This window comes from Dermacentor albipictus, unplaced genomic scaffold (genome assembly GCF_038994185.2).
Source record: "Dermacentor albipictus isolate Rhodes 1998 colony unplaced genomic scaffold, USDA_Dalb.pri_finalv2 scaffold_16, whole genome shotgun sequence".
NCBI lineage: Eukaryota > Metazoa > Arthropoda > Arachnida > Ixodida > Ixodidae > Dermacentor > Dermacentor albipictus.
In genome coordinates, this window is record NW_027225570.1 from 10,249,014 (window position 1) to 10,261,725 (window position 12,712).

A 12,712-nucleotide genomic window follows, 5' to 3' on the forward strand; every position below is an offset into this window, starting at 1 on the left:
TTCAGGGTCAATCGTGGCCACCGCCGGGAGGCGACCGACGGCGCGATATGAGGCCCCATCTGCAGCCCGTGTGACGTCATCACGTGACGTCATGTCACGTGACCTACTTGAAGGTCACTTGAAGGTCAATGGTGGCCACCGCCGGGAGGCGACCGACGGCGCGATATGAGGCCCCATCGGCAGCCGGTGTGACGTCACATCATGTGATCTCACTTCAGGGTCAATCGTGGCCACCGCCGGGAGGCGACCGACGGCGCGATATGAGGCCCCATCTGCAGCCCGTGTGACGTCATCACGTGACGTCATGTCACGTGACCTACTTGAAGGTCACTTGAAGGTCAATGGTGGCCACCGCCGGGAGGCGACCGACGGCGCGATATGAGGCCCCATCGGCAGCCTGTGTGACGTCATCCCGTGACGTCATGTCACGTGACCCCACTTCAGGGTCAATGGTGGTCACCGCCGTGCGTCGCGCGAAAGGCCGAAACCTACGTTAATATGCTTCGCATAAAAGATGGTCGGTGGGAAACGGCGAGAAGGCCGCTTCCCATACGACTCCCGACGATAGCGGCCCGGGCAAGGGCGGTCGGTGAAGGTCGCGTCGTCTCGGTGGGTACGGAGCGCGCTGCCGACACGTCCGTTCACCTCAGCTGACTCGGAAATTCTCTTGGTCACCATGCTCACGTGGCAACGCCGCTTCCCGTTCTATTTTCAACGATTCGGTCTCGCTCGAGACTCTCTGTGCCCTTGCGGTGCAGAGACCGAGTCATTCGAACATTACTTGGGCGACTGCAGTCTTACGAGACCATTAGCCGCCTCTCTGGAACCGCCGGACGCACTGGCGAGACGAGACCTGCCTGCGCATTTGCGCCCCAATAGGAATAGGGCAATATTCATACAAATTATACGGCTTATCAGCGACAACTTGCCTGATTACGTTCGGTAACGTTTTCGCGTCGAGACGTTCACTGATAGTGTTCGGGATAACCGCCTACCGTTTGCGCGCCGGCCGTGGCCGGGTTCGGGATTCGCTGGCGGCCCCCGTGCGGGCGCAGATGGTCCGCGGCGCCACCGGGGACCGCGACGAGGACGCTGCTACGACTGACAACCTGCAGAACGTCTTAAAGGCTAGGTGCTGGAGGCCCTAACACCGGCTCATACCCGCCACGTAAACACCAGGGTTGGAGGTTCGATCCCCACTTACGGTACAGTCCTTTTCTAAATTTTTTTTACACAAGTACACACACACACGTCGGATTGTGGAGGCCGTTGTTGTCCTGTCGACCGGAGACGGCGGGGCTCACTGCCCCTGGCCACACGGCCTCACGCAACCGACCGGCTGCACGAATCTTGGATCAATGTTCGAGAAGACTGTGAGGCTGAGCCGCTTTCGTCCTTGACCCTTGACTAATGACGCACTCTTCAAGGACGGGCGCGACCCGCAGTCGAAGGTGACTGCCTTATGGTACGCCCACACTAGCGACAAAAACGCGCGCGACACGCCGCACGCGGCAAGCGCCCGCGCGGCAGACGCGTGCGGGCAAGTCCACAGTCGCGTTTTGCGGCACGCGGCAGCGGCCCGTGGAGTCCCGCGTTGTCTCGTTCCATTCGATACTTCTCGTGACAACGCGCTCTCCGTTCTGCCCATTTCGTCTTCCATCGGAAGTGTCTGTGTTATTTTGCGCCACTGCCGGCCACGCTCAGGCATGTCGGATACGGACGAGGAGCTACTGGTGACTGTGAACGCTATAATACTTGTTTGTTCTTTACTTGTGCGACGCCGACGTGCCAGACAGCGGACGAGAAAGTTTTGAGTGCGGTACAGGGACACTGAGGGCCAGGCGCACACTCTGCTTCCCCACCTTCACCAATTACTCACCTGTCATGCCAAACTGCTGTCCATAATGTGCCAGCGGTTGGCGCGCAGCTCCTTGTCCGACGCTCGATTTATCATAGAGGTACGCATATCCGCGAACGGTTTCCAAAAACGCCTCCATTGCGAGGCGAATTCTTCGTCGACGCCTCAGTGGCGGTGTGGTAAGGCTTAACAAAAACAGCCCCCTTGACTGGAAATGGCCTCTGAGATTTTACGGCGCGCGTGTGACTGTTCAGTCTCAGAGGCCATAGATTATGATTCTTTGCTTATGCGACAGGTGGCGCCACAACAGCGCGGCTCGTAAAGCGGCTCGCTTCTGATTGGTGGACGTTTCGCGTCTGCCGCGAAAAATGGGTCTCGCACCCATTCGCGCGTTTGCCGCGCGTTGCTGCCGCTTTTCGTGAATCTTGCCGCGCGCGACAGCACCGCTCGCCGCGCGCGTTGTGTCGCGCGCGTTTTTGTCGCTAGTGTGGACGTACCATTACCCACGGAGCACCCGCTGGATGGCCGCCGTCAAAGCAGCCGAGCCTCATTAGGTGCCGGTCGTCGCCCTTCGCCCTCAACACGACCGAGGCGGGAGCGCCTTCACTGACCAGACCGCCATTCCGGAGGACGCTGCTGGGACCGATGTGAATGGCCGGAAATCGTGCGACGCGTGTGGGAGGGTCGGCCTTCGCCCGACACGACGTGCACACCGCGGCGGAAACGGCAAGCACACGCCGCCACGACAGCAACACCTGTGCAGCTGTGTGTTTGTGCACTTCAGTGTAATGTTTTTTATACCCCCTCTTTTTTCTTCACTCTCCTTTTCTTTTACATTTATATCCTTCCCTTTATTTTTAACTTTGATTTAATTATGTTTCTTTATTTATTTATTTTTATTTCATTTTTTATCACCTTCATGGCTCTGTCCATGCCCTCATATGTCTCAGCCTCATTCATTCACATTAAAACAAAGCCCTGTGCGAACGTTTTTGCCCCCGATGAGACGCCTTGGGACACACACGCGTTACCTTTACCCACAATTTTATTTTTCTAATTGGCTTTTCTTCACAAAAACATGCGCTTTGGGTAATAATTAAAAACCCCTATTCATTTATTTAGGATTGGTTTAATTGGCTTTAAACCTGGTATGCTTAGGCAGGTACAGGTTTTCCCCACCATTTATTTTTGCCTTTGCTTTCGGGAATGACGGGGAAGTAGTCAGCGAGGGCGGTACACCTGCAAATGACAATACTGTCACGTGGTAGTGACGGTGAAGAAAGAAGCTACACGTGTCAATACGATAGCGCCAGGGCAAGCTCAGCCCAATATACAAGGCGGGAACTTCAGTCTTGGGCATTTTTATTGTTTAAAAACGCAGAGATGAACGCGAGGACGGCTTTTGAAAAGGATTTTTTTATGGCGTTTAATTAGGGTGTGTGACCGGACGAAGGTGTCAAGAGCAAGGCAGCGTCTAGTTCACCGTAAATGGCTCACTAGAGGGCAACAGAATTAATGTTTACTGGGGCGGTACACCCGCCAAATGATAATACGATAGCGCCAGGGCAAGCTCAGCCCAATATACCAGGCGGGAACTTCAGTCCTGGGTATTTTTCTTGTTTAAAGATGCAGGGGTGAACGGGAGGACGGCTTTCGAAAAGGATATTTTATGGAGTTTCATTAGAGTGTGTGACCGGACGAAGGTGTCAAGAGCAAGTCAGCGTCCAGTTCACCTTATATCGCTAACTAGAGGGCAACAGAATTAATGTTCACTGGGGCGGTACAACAGCCAAATGATAATTCAATAGCGCGTCAAATGATAGCGTCGAAGATGACCTCGATGTGATACTGGCTGCAGTGAACGATCTTAGCAGCAGGGTAGTGAGGTGTGCCGCGGCGGACGGCAACGGACTTGCACGAGCGCTCGTGCAAGTGGCTGGCCGGCCGGTTCCTTCGGGCTCCTGATTTTCACTACAAAATCAAGGTATTTCACATTCGGCTTCTGTAAATTTTAGCAGGGGTTAATTTTTAACGTGTAGGGACTTCATTCGGCACAAAACTAGGCGGGGAAGGGCTTTAATTTTGTTTTTACGAGTGTTTTCTTGTTCGGCCGGCCACCGGACACAAAATGGCTAGGGCTCATACTCCTTGAGCCCCGGCCATGCCCCACACGCGCAAGAGCAAACCCGCGTCGCCGTCCCGCTCGCCCCCGCGGCCCCCGGTCGCCGAGGGCTCGCCACCCTCGCGGGATTCCGAGTTTTCCGCGGACGGCGACGCGCTTGTTGCGCGTTTCAGTGCTCTCGTAGACCAGCTCGATGTCACCGAGGAGGAGAACCGGCCCCCGGCCGCCGAGGGCGAGGAGGACGACGCCCAATCCTCCGTTTCGGGGGTCACGGCCGTGGCCGCGGCGCGACCGGCGGACCCTGCGAGCGGTGCCGCGAGGCGGTGCCAGGACGTCCACGACGAAGTGCTCGCCTTCTGCTCGGCACCTGCAAACAAGGTGTCCGTTGACGCTCGCCTCTTTGTCCTGCGCAAGGTATCCGAGCTGGTCGCCCTGTGCTCCGGCCTGATGTCCGAGGCAGCCGCGGAGCGTGGCGCGGCTGCGGCCCTGCGGGACCAGCTCGCTGAGATGCGCCGGGAAATGGCCGTGGTGCAGCGACGCGCGGGCGTCGCCGAGTGCCGGCTAGAGGGCCTTGTCGGGGCTGCGACTGACCCTGCGTGTACCGGCCTTCCTGGCGCCGGGTTTGCGGCGGCGGCTGGCGTCACGGCGTCGGCGGCCGGGCGCCTGTCGTCTGCGGGCGCCGCGGGCGCGTGCGCTTCGGGCGCCGGCCCATTGGCGCCCGGTGCAGCGAGTTACGCCGCCGCCATGCGATCGGACGGCTTCCTCGATGCCGGCGCAGTGCCGGTTGCGCCCGGAGGCGCGGCCCGGGGGCCCGCACAATCCGCACAACCCTTGCACGACCACATCTGCTTCCTGACGCCGACAGCGCAGACGACCACGCCGGCGCGGGATGTCGTTCGCCTCCTCAAGGCGAACATCGACCCTGCGGCCAAGGGTATCAAGGACGTCTCCCTCCGCCACACACGGTACGGCGTTACTGTTTTTTCGGACATCAAGCAATCCATCGACAACTTACACAAAGCCATTCAGGAAAGTGCAGTAACCAGAGCCGCGCTAATCGTCCGGGTTGCGGAAAAGCGAAATCCGCATGTCCGTTTTTCAGGCGTGGACCCCGACGTCGCGCCTCAAGATTTCATTGAGCGCCTTAACGACCGCAACCCGGGCCTCAACCTCGACCCCGCCAAGTGTAGGGTGCGCGTCACCTTTAAAGAACGATCGGGCACCAACGCCTATATTGCGGAGGTCGATCCGCCGGCTTTTCGCGCTCTTCTCAGTCGTCAACGCCTTTCCATAGGCTGGACTATGGTGCGTGCCAACGAAGACCTTCACGTCACCACGTGCACCTTTTGTGCCACGTATGGTCACGGCCGCCCTTATGAAAATATGAGATGAGTTTCACATGAAAGTCTGACGAGTTTTGACATCACAGCCATTAGACTTTCTGATGAGTTTCTTCGGAATTTTCTGATGTATTCCTAATGTCATTCTATAACATATTGGCCACCGTCTTTCTGTAGAACTCTTGACGAGTGCTTTTCTTGTGAGCATGAAATGTCTTCCTAATGTGCGCTCCAAAGCAGTTTTCTTGTGACTTTCTCACGTCTTCCTAGCGAATCTCTAATGAGCTTATACACTAGACTGCCGGTGCTCGTATTACTCCTATAACAAAATTGGCCACCACGTGTGGTAACATTTTCTCATGTGTCCCAATGGCAGTCAGACCTTATTTAAATATGTTACCTGTGCGTGACTATCTTTGGTGCTATATATATGCAGCCTGTATGCATGTATGTCCAGTGAAGATGCAGCACTTCTGACATGTACATGGGCCCTACATATGCTGCATGTTAGACATTACTCAACGAAAGAAATTTAACAAAAACATTTATTGGGCATATCAATGCTTCCTTAAATGCAGAAGGAGGTTAAATGAAAGGAAAACACAGTATCAGCCTGGTTACGGATGTGATATCTCCCTTTCATTTAATCTCGCTACTTATCACTGAGGAGAGGCTGTTCTTGAGGTGGAGTGTCGTCATCTTGAAGTAAGTGCATGTGTACCCTGCATGGTAGAAAGGACAGATAATTAACAAAACTTGGCAATCAACCACAGAAATACACGCTGTATCACTTGCTGCAGAACGGTCTGGAGACGTTATAGCTAGTTCTGCGAAAAATTTATGTGGTGTCGGTTCACACAAAGTTGAGGAACCACTGTGTGGCCTTTGGGTGCAGCAGTAACTACAGTAAGCAGAAATTGCTCTTGGCTGAACAAATGTGCAACATGGATCAGCTGTGGCGTGTGTACATGTCGTCAACTACTTCAGCTATATCGGTTTCCACTTGACAAAGGACAGCAGTGTCTGTGGATTGCTAGCGTGAATGAGAAATTCTCACTAATTACTTGGCATGGAAATGAGCGTAGGAGTGTTTGTGTATGGGCAACCCAATGCATCCCAGAGACATCCAAGTGCCAGTCGTTATAGAATATTTGCATCAGCTACGGGCACAGTTCTCATACATTCCAAGCCTACTATGTCATGCATGTGTTGGCCTCCTGAATGATGGCATATATCCCATTCAAGAAATACACCACACCATGTCTGGGGTTTTTTATCATTTACACCCGAGCACTGCTTTCAGAGGGAGGGCACAAGTTGAAAAACAAATGCGTAGAAGCATGACAAACAAGCTTGCATAAAAATAATTTAATAAATAAGCATGGTGGTTGCTATGCCACGTCATTAGAGAGTATTCCTCTTTGTCATGCAATCATAATGAGCGTCGACTGACACACGTCCCATTTTTGGCTGTGGTATTCTTCACTGATTTTGTTGTATCAGTCGGTTGCCATAGGCGAACGAAACAGATAAACAAGCTAAATCCAGTGCACAGCTTGTCGTGTCAATGCATGGTCAAATAAGACGAGCACACTGGTCCTTTGAGTGAATTATGGTGCTCTCCTAGGCGCATGCTGAGGCACCGGCTAGTCAGCGTGCTCGATGTACATTGGACCAAATATGCACGTGATCAAAAGAGTAGCCTACATTAACCCTGAAAGATACGAGACAAATTTTGGGTATTTTTAACTAAGCAAGCCTCCAATGCCTGGGTGCCTTTGTCAATTCACTTGTGGACTGCAATGCACGTATATTTTCAGCAAAAATAAATTAGGCAGCATATGCACAACAGTCATGTTGTATGGTCTCCCTTCCCTCGCTGCGCAAATTTTGTCCTGAAAAGTTACATGAACTGATTGAATTGAAAATTGAATCGAGAAATGCAAGGAGGCAAGCGAGGTTTGTTTGGTTAAAGGTAGCACCAAATTTGTCCAGTGCGTGTCAGAGGCACTGTGCTGTATTCCTTTCACATGTGGTCAAATGTACATAGCGCAGACTGGCTGGTGCCTAAATATGTACCTGTGAGATCACCATACTTCATTCAAAAGACCAGTATGCTCGTCCGACTTGGCCACACATATCTGCAATGGGGCTTCAGGCCAGATTAGGATTGTTTATCTGTTTTCACCCATGGCTGAAAATTGGCAAGAGAAATCAGTCAGGCGCACCACATAAATAACAATAAGTGTGAGCCAGCCCCCATTATCAATGCGTGAAGAAAGGCATCCTTTGTAGATTACAAGGGATAGAAATTAGTCTGTGCCTATTTACTACTTTTTATGCAGACACCATTTACCATGATTTTATGCCTTTGAATTATAACTTCTGCCATCCCTCTCGAATTAACTGGTGCACAACACAAGTGCACATCCAGTGCTATTTTTGTTAGTCCTTCCAACAACTTAAACAGTCAGTTGTTAGCCAAGGTCATGTTGCATAGTCTCCCTTCTCTCACTGCGTAAATTTTGTCCTGAAATGTTACATGAACTGATTGGTAAATTCAAATGGACACTACAAGTTTCGCCGAGTGGACACAGCTGGTTCTCAGAAATGCACAAAAACAGTGATGGGTATCTGTTGGCATCCTGTAGTGTGTGCAAACTAGCTGTGACATTGCTGCAGTAAACACACAACTGCTACAATGCCTACCAGCATGAGTAAGGGCAGCTTGCAAAGAAAAGAATACGAAGAAAGTGAGAGAAAAAATAGAAAGCTTACCAGAAAACACCTCACTACTTAAGTAACTGCAGCACAATGAATACTGGCCTTCCTATTTCATTTCAAGAAATTCTAGTTCATCAAATGTGTATTTGCCAGTGACAGTTATTCTGAGAACAAGACAGACATGATTGTAAATATCAATGTTAAACAATGGTAGGCACACTGCGTGCTTAGACCTGTGACATATATGGCACACTACACTTCGAATTCTTACATGGACAAAAACAGCACATGTGTGTATCATAAGCAGAAAGGAAAACAGGGAAATATGGGCTACAGCATAAGAAACAGTTCCAAACAAATAAAACCAAGATAAAAAGAAACATACTGTGTAATAGGCAAAAATAAAATGGACTTGCAGCCAAGCAATTGATGCGAGAAAAATACTAAACGTCAGGACATGCGACGTGTAGTTTTAACAGAACAAGATAATGTGTGCATAATATCTACAAACACAAATAAGCAACAAGTGGAATGATGTTGCAGAAATATTTAGCCTATTTAGCAAGATGCATTAAGTAATATGTCGATACACTTATCCACTAATGATACCGAGATCCTACTTTTGTGAACACGTACACTTAAAGCATACCTGACATATCCATCCAGATTACACGCCGTGTTGCTGCAGCCATGGCCACGGGTTATGTGGACACTGTTGTGGGTCACGGCTTCACCACTACAAAGAGAATTCTGTGTTAACTTATAGCTGTGGCACAGTAAGACTATCACATAGTGAACACATGCAAGGAGCATGTAAAAACAGTCATGAAAACAATGCCTGCACTGGTGCAGGGTGGCAACAGAGCACAAAGTCAAAGTTACTGATGAATATCACGATAACAGTGACCCCTTCAACAAGGCAAAATTTCGCACGCAGGAGCAGCAGCGCATTACATGAATGTTTGTTTACATAACGATTCTCTAGTTTCTTTCATAACTTTAAGTAACTATCCCTTGTAATGTTTACTTACGTCGAAGTTATGGCAACACCCCTTCAAAACAAACCTGTACTAGTAGCACGCTGTGATTGCTTACATTTTTTTTCCCCAATACTGCTCGTAAATCGAAAACCTTGTAAGCAGAGATTATCTACAACGTCGAATCATTTATAAGCGAGGAAACGTCATAGCAGTAAGAATCGGTCAAGAGGTAGATGAGTCGTTATCATGCGACTTCAGCAGAAAAACGGGAGCTCACGCACAAGCGCGCATGATGAACACGATTATGTCTGAACGTAATCTTTCTCATCAGAAGAAAACGCTTATCAAGATTTTCAATTCTGCATTATGGCAATTAATTCGCGCAACTAAACTCTGACACCCAGCAAGCATCGGCATAGGTTTCACTGTTGTCGTGGGAGTTCTCTTTCCTACGTTCGCAAGGCACCCTATGCCCACACGAGAAGCACGCACAACACGTGTGTAGTTAGCAAGCACGGTTACTCACCTTTTGAACGGCCCGACGCGGTCGAAAAGCGCCCTCCAAGTTGCCAGTGCTTCGATGCTACTCCCAGCAGACATACCGGTGCATAGTGGACGAGCAGTGGCACGCTAACAACACGCATTATTTCTTCGCGACGTCCACCCAACTTTCCACGACAACCAGAGACAAAGGGAACGCACTCCACAGCATGAACATCGTTGGTCCACATTTCGCTGGCGCGCCACGCACACGGCGAGTTTGCAGCGAGACAAGCTGTCTGTGGCGCTTATGCGCACGCGAACTAAGTCACATTTGGTTACAGCAAACACAAAAACACACGATCTAACAAGCACATCGTTGCAGCTCGCACACCCGACCGACTCGAAAACAGAGCGACAGACTGATTGGATTGGATTGGATAGGAAACGGCATGGTAGGTGGCGCCACGAACAGGTCGGTTGGGGCCAGCCAATGTCTCGGCTAGCGTCATCTGAGGATTTGTGCGGCTGCCTAATTGCGCATAGCTGTTGCAAGACAAAAAGAACCAAAGATAAGTCTATATTGTAAGCTATAGCTTGGCATAGAAAGAAATTCTATAACGCATTTTCAATTTGAATCGCTTCGGCTATCTGCAGCCAGCAAAAGCATGGCCTTCGAGATCTGAAAATGTTAACCCTATAGAAAGCCGTTGCGGTGACGCTATTCGAACGATTTTCACTTCAGTTTCCTCTCATAAAAACCGTGAATTACGCATTTCGCTGCTCCCCGTGCTACCTGCGCCGTCACTTCAATTTAAATAACTTCCTGCTGTCGTTCACATCAACTATATAGCCTCAGACATCGTTGACGCGATCTCCGAGCGACACATGTGCAGTGTGCAATGTTTTAGTGCCCGTTGCAACAGTGTCAGTCGGAAATCATCAAATCTGCTCGTGTGGCGCAGCTTACACCCCTGTCGTCCGTATCTTGCTTTCGTGTTGGCGTGTTTAACGTGCGCGGGTTGCACTCCTGTCGCTCGTGCCTTCTGTGTTGATCGTGCTACCCACGAAGATTCCTCGAAAAACCCACATGTCTCGGCAGCGTGCATTTGTCCTATGTGGTATATGCCAGAAGTGTGCGCTGGCGTACGATGTGCGTGCAACCAAGTACTACAGTGCGTTCCAGCAAATAGACGCTGCCGCTTACGCGCAGTTTCTTTTTCTTTTCTTTTTTTCCCCGTCGTGGTTGCTCAGTGGCTATGGTGGTGTTGGGCTGCTGAGCTCGAGGTCGCGGGATCGAATCCCGGCTTCGGCGGCCGCATTTCAATGGGGGCGAAATGCGAAAACACCCGTGTACTTAGATTTAGGTGCGCGTTAAGAACCCCAGGTGGTCGAAATTTCCGGAGTCCTCCACTACGGCGTGCCTCATAATCAGAAAGTGGTTTTGGCACGTAAAACCCCATAATTTTTTACGCGCAGTTTTCCATGTCATGATCATGTCAATCTGCAGAATTGTCGGTTTGCCACTTAAAGACTAGTAACACATCCGAGTAATCAAACTGCCCAGAACAAGGCATACGCTATAGTTTGGCACTGTTTACCAAATGTGATAACGGGGTAACACAATCTTACAGTGCTCTTTAAAAAGGAAAGAAAATGACGTCGTTGTTTTGTGCCTAGCCCTGATATATCGGAAGCGTTTCCAGAGTACTCGGCGCTCACGCTGTGTTATATCGTTTTCTTCATTTTTGTCTCTTAGACTGCCCCCAACGATGAATCAAAACCACTCCCAGCAAAGGCCAAGGGTCCGAGTGTCCTAATTAACTGTATCCTAATTAACGGTACCTTACTTAACATCGTCTTCATTAACACCAATGGTCATGAGTTCGACTCCCACCAATAGCCATGGGTTCGAGTGCTTTCATCAACTATATCTTAATTAGCTGTACATTAATTAGCATCGCCTTCATTAACGACAACGTTCGTGGGCACAACTCCTACACAAGATCATGGGTTCGAGTGTTTTCATTAACAATATATTAATTAAATATGCCTTAATTAACATAAACTTTACCAACTAAGGCCGTGGGATCGAGTGCCTTAAGTGACTATATTAATTAACAGTACCTTAATTAACATCGCCTTCATTAACAACAAAGGTCGTGGGTTCAATTCCCACCCAAGGTACTGGGTGCGAGTGACTTGACTGTTAGATCTTAATTAACAGTGCATTAATTAGCACCATCATCATTTACAAAAGTCGTGGGTTCGAGTGCCTCAAATAACTGTATCTTAACTGTGCTCAATTAACACCGCCTTAATTAACACCGAAGATCGTGGGTTCGAGTGTCTTAATTGACTATATATTAATTAACATTACCTCAATTAATATCGCCTTCATTAACAACAATGTTCGTGGGTTCGATTCCCACACAAGGTAATGAGTTCGAGTGACTTAATTCCTAGGTCGTAATTAACTGCGCCTTAATTAGCATCGTCATCATTAACAAAGGTCGTGGGTTCGAGTGCCTCAAATAACTGTATCTTAACTACGCCTTAATTAACAGCGCATTCATTAACACCAAAGGTCGTGGGTACGAGTGTCTTAATTAACGACATAATAATCAGGTGCATATTAATTAACATATTAATTAACATGCTTCGACTTCTACTAAGGGTGGTACGTGCGTTCGAGTGCATTAATTAACTATATCTTCAAACTCTGTCTTAATTAACGGTATCTTAATCAACACCAAAGGTCGTGGGTTCGTAGCCTTAATTACCGCCAAAGGTAGTGGGTGTAACTCCCATGAAAGGTTGAGAGTTTGCAACCTCTTTGTACATCGAGTGCTCAGGCCGACAATGCCGGATTTTCCGGCTCATGAGCCATTTAATGCTATCACATTACAAAGAATTTTTCACGACTTGGCATCGTACACATTCATACGTGATGTACTTTGACATTAGCAATAACACAAAAAAGCTGTATACTCCTCTCATCAGAAATCTTAAGGTGCATTGTCATTTGAGTCTCTGATGTACTTGTGATGCCAAAAAACATTAGACGATGCATTTCTTATGCATGTCTGATGTCACCTTAGGAACACATCACGTCCTCTACAGAAACTCATGGTTCATTTTCATAAGGGCGCACCACGTGTCCAGTTCGCGCCGACGCTGCGAAAGCAGTCTGCATGCGTTGCGCGGG

At 49.4% G+C, this 12,712-nt stretch overlaps 1 long non-coding RNA gene across 1 annotated transcript; it reads right to left on the reverse strand.

The window, feature by feature from the left end:
• Positions 1–5,847: 5,847 nt before the first annotated feature.
• On the reverse strand, positions 5,848–9,799 carry LOC135901687 (uncharacterized). The gene is made up of 3 exons (XR_010564223.2): positions 9,551–9,799; positions 8,694–8,780; positions 5,848–6,042 (listed from the first exon to the last, which is right to left on the reverse strand). It is a non-coding gene; the product is annotated as an uncharacterized lncRNA (long non-coding RNA).
• Between the last annotated feature and the right edge of the window lie 2,913 nt (positions 9,800–12,712).